Source organism: Asparagus officinalis, chromosome 5, assembly GCF_001876935.1.
Source record: "Asparagus officinalis chromosome 5, Aspof.V1, whole genome shotgun sequence".
NCBI classification, from domain to species: Eukaryota; Viridiplantae; Streptophyta; class Magnoliopsida; order Asparagales; family Asparagaceae; genus Asparagus; species Asparagus officinalis.
The window spans coordinates 100,634,023-100,638,800 of NC_033798.1; positions in this window are offsets into that span (position 1 = coordinate 100,634,023).

The following is a 4,778-nucleotide window of genomic DNA, read 5'->3' on the forward strand; positions in this document are numbered from 1 at the left end:
CTACTGTTGCTGAGCTAATGACTACAACTAATTGTGGGTCTTGGTCTCCTTATGTATAGTGACACCCAAGAAGAAGAAGAGGATGGGGGGAGAGGAGAAATATTTTAAAGCTTTCACCTTCTTTCTTTTCTTTTTTTAATTTAATGTTTTGCACGTTGTTCTCAGTAGGAAGATGGGGACATCAAAATATTTGGTCCATTGACTTCACGTTAAAATCAAGCACGTGTATAAAACGTCAGAGATTTTATGTAAGTTAATTTTTATTTCATTTGATGGACGTACACATGCTGTCTTTGGGTTTTCCTAAAAGATTAAGGCGGTCCATGGCGATTCAGTGTTGAAGTTTAGCGATCTCTTTTCTTTGTGAGTTGGTTGGAGAAAAATATAGTAGAGTACGAACAATACCGATGAGATTAAGAACGGAGAATATGTATAATTTTAAAAGTAATTCATAAAATACTACAAAGAGAAAGGATACTATCATACATACTAGCAAGAATAATATAATTGATACAAGTGGACGGGTTTGGGTGGATCATGGGCACATTTACCCGATTATGACCTATTTAGCATTTGCTAAATAGACTCGTGTTCGCTCACCCATTTAATAAATGGACCACTCATTTAGATACTTAGCTAATATTTAATCTATTCTCAAACAATCTATCTAATCCCAGACTATTACAAAAGTATGTTGGATGTTAAAATATTTTCTTCCAAAAATATCATTCAAAATACATACATGCACCCATTAAACACATACATACATACATAAAATACATATACATATATGCATAGATAAACCATACCCCTTCATCCTTCTCATAACTCCCAATTAAATTAAATTAAGCGAAAAATGCTTCCTGATCCCAAAACCAAAGAAAACGTGCTCCCCCCCTCCCCCCCCGAAGACTTTTTCAATGGGTGCTTTGCCCCCAAAATACGCCGTGATTTTCTTTTAGCTCCCAAAACGAATCCCCAGGCGAAACGCCGTTTAAACCCCTCACGAAATGCCCAAAATACCATTCGATTTAAACTGCCCCGTTATGAGTTACCTCGTTGTTTGTACACTGTCATCTCTCTTCTGTCCAAGAGAACCGACTCTAGAAATCCATTTCAAAACCCTATCCCTAAACCAACCGACTCCAAAGCGCACACTGAATCAAAGCAAAGGGATAAAAAATTGTCGGCAATTCAACCCCAAAAGCAAGCCTCCATGCCGCCCTGTAGTTTGAAATCTCAAAAAGAGCCCAGACAACAACAGTATGTACTGAATCTGATGCTGAAGTTGTGATTGCTAATGTTCTAGAGGACATCGCAACCAGCCATTCTCAACCAAGAAGTTCACCTCAAAATTTAAGTCTAGGCCCTCGCCCAGATCTAGACGGCACCACCGCCGCGTCTAATGATGCCACTAGAGCGCTCCTTGATCTACAGAGAGGAGAAAAAGAGAAGCTCATGGCAGCAAAAAAAAGTAATTTTTACCGCAAATTTTATGTTGTTAAGGTTATGGTTTAATTGATAATGCTTCTAGTCTGTTGTGAAGGTCTAAAATTACTGGTGTCTGTTAGTTGTTGAGGTTACTGTTAACCTGCAAGGTTCATGCTTTTATTATTGAGGTTGTTGTTTGGTTGTTGAGATTAGGCTTTGATTGTCAAGGTTACGGGGTTGTTGTTTATGTCTTATGTTTTTGTTATGTAGAAAAAGGATAAAGCCAACTATTACGTTGCAGCCCACCACCAGCTTTAGTGTCTATCATGAGTTCATGCGGAATTTGGTGCAGCGTATGGAGCCAAGACACTTTGCGGCCTATGAAGATAGTGTATTTAGACACTACGTCCATTTTGGCCCACCTGATGTCGATCTTCCCACCTTTGAGCATATTTTGAGTCAGTGGAACGAGAAAATGAAGAAATTCATCTTCACAGATAGGAATGCTGGAGAAGAGATCGCTTGCTCATTCAACCTTGAGTGGGTAATGGAACATACATGGTTCTCCAATGAGGGGGATCTTGTCGACCACAACCGGGATAGGAAAAATAGGATTTGACCCAGGCTTTTTAACAAACCCGAGGCCGAGGGTGACAGCAGTATAGATCCTCTAAAGGAGACCCCACCAGACGCAATATGGAGCAACTGCTCCTGAAGCTGGTATTATCGGCTGATCGCCGAGATGTGAAAGACTTTGTCGTGCTATAGATCCTCTATCAGCTGAGCATGATTTGGTATCCAAGTAGTGTTCCCGGCGTTCCTAGGTATTTATTCAAGTACGTCGACAACATCGAACATGCCAATAACACTACTTGGGGGACCTATATATTCAGCGAGACATCTGACACGATAGAGAAGGCACTGAAGGGTCCTGAGCTAGGAAAGATGACTTTATATCTGTAAGAGTGTACCCCGCTAGTTTGTGTAAGTTATCATATCTTTTATTACTGATTGTGAAGGTTAGGGTTTAGTTGTTAATGTTACAGTTTGGTTGTCAAGGTTACGTGTTTGATTGTTAATGTTACATTTTTATGGTTAGGGTTACTTATTAATTGTTAAGGATAAAAGTGTTTGTTAAGTTTCTATTTCTCTAATATTCAGTTGTGGTACTATGAACTTACTAGCATCAAGAAGCCAACAATTGGATGTACGGTGAGGCCTCCCCTCACAAATTGGGTGAGACTGGGAGAAGTTGCTGGTTCTTTGAGATTGGCCACTGTTGTAGCTAAAGCAAACAAAGCTACGATAAAGCTACAACAACCTGACCAATCTCAAAGAATCGAGGGAGGTTTGTGGGGGAAAGAGCAGAGGACGGAAGAGCAAAGTCAATGGGGATAAGGATAACAGTATTAACATTCAATAGGTTGATCTTCATCAACGTGAGGGCTAGCCATGATCTTCATCAGCATGAGGGCTAGCATTGATCTTCTGGTTTATGGCGACAAGGGGACTTGAAGATGTAGGAGGCTTTTTGGAGAGGGTAAGCTTAGGATTTACATATAAAGGAGTGAGGGTCAACAGAGAGTCGGTGATAGGGTGATGCGGCATAAACATATGCCAAAAATTACAAGTGCACAATTAATCAAGTTATATTATAAAAAATTATCGATCCCATGAGGAAGGTATTTGTAGGAGAAAATTAGAATCGGTTCGTATGTTGTGTGTGTGACAATTAGGAGTGATGATAGATGTAATTGTGGAGAGATGGAGAGAATGAGAATGATTGTGTGTAAAAATGATATTGAGAGTGATAGATAAAGAATAAATAAAATCACAAGGAAAGAAAGGAAAAACGAAGGAAATAAAAATCAAGAAAATAAAAGAAAAGGAAAAATAAAGAAAGAAAAGAATGATGGTTCAATTAAAGATGTGAGGAATCTAGAATTGAACACACCTCAAAAGAAAATGCAATTCCCTAGAGGGTTCTAGCCTCAAGGCGAATCAAAGAATATGAAAATAAAGGAAAATAAAAACTAATCCCAAGAGGGTTCTAGCCTCAAGGTGAATAGTATAAGAAAATAAAATCTAACTACAAAATAAATTACAAAAACTAAACTACAAAATAAATTATAAGAATTAAACACGAGAAAATCAATCTACTCTATAAGCATGAAATAAATCTAAGGCAAGAGGGTTCTAATCTCTTGCCTATTTAAGCAAGAAAATAAAAAGATAAAAATATTAACAAAGAGGAAATTTATCACCAAAGAGGGTTTTAGCCTCAAGATGAAAGCAAACCTCACCCTTGATCTTCATCTTCATACCATCTTCATCTTCATCATCAAACAAAAAAAAGAAAAAAAATTATGAAGAGGTGAAAAAATTCTTTTATTGATTGTAACAAAAAGTTACAAAATTAAAAGATCTTCTCAATTAAGAGTAACCCTCCTCTCCAAATGGAGTTATAAAATTTTTTACACCCTCAACCCCTCACTCTCTACCCCTATTTATAGTAAACATCAATGAATGTGAGCCCTATAGTCAAAATCTTATCCAAAACAATCAAATTTTAGCCATAGATTCATAATTGTTTCGTCAGCATCGATGGGGGCATCGATGCCCAGATGCTTCCTTTTGCTATCCACAGATTTCTTCTTAGTTTGGCTTTCGGCTTTTGGCTTTTGGGCTTTTGGGCTTGATGCTTGTTTTCTTCATTGATATTTCTAGGCTTTTGATGAGAAAAGAGATATTGGGCTTTATTTTTGAGTAACCTATAATTAAAGATAAAAATAATTATTAGTGATATATTTATTTATATAAAATAGATAATAAGAGTATAAAATTATAATAAAAATATGATTATCAAATACACACACACCTAAACTTTTGCTAGTCCTCTAGCAAAGAAAGAAAAATAAAATTCAAACCCACTTTCGTAGGAATCGTGGTTGTATTTAGCGCATACAACAAACCTTTAAACCCCTAGGTTACCCTAGTAGACGAGTTGTAGTCTCGTGAGGGTTTGTAGTGAATATACCCATAAAATTTTGTCAACTTGTCAAATTAAAGAGGTCAGTAAATAACTAAATTTTCTTGATAAATTTAGACAATCTAATTAAAACTAGTTATTACTCAAGAAAATGGTTTTATACATAACTCCAAAGTAAATTTCTGAGAAAATCTTCTCATTATAGCAATACAAAACCAAGTCAAACTTAGGAATTTAATTAAAAGTTTGAAAAGAACTTGCTAACTCTTTGTTTTAAATAATTTTCTAGTTGGTTGATCAAAAATATTTTTTAAGACCATATAACTATATACATAAAACAAATTTTTTTCAACTCTTT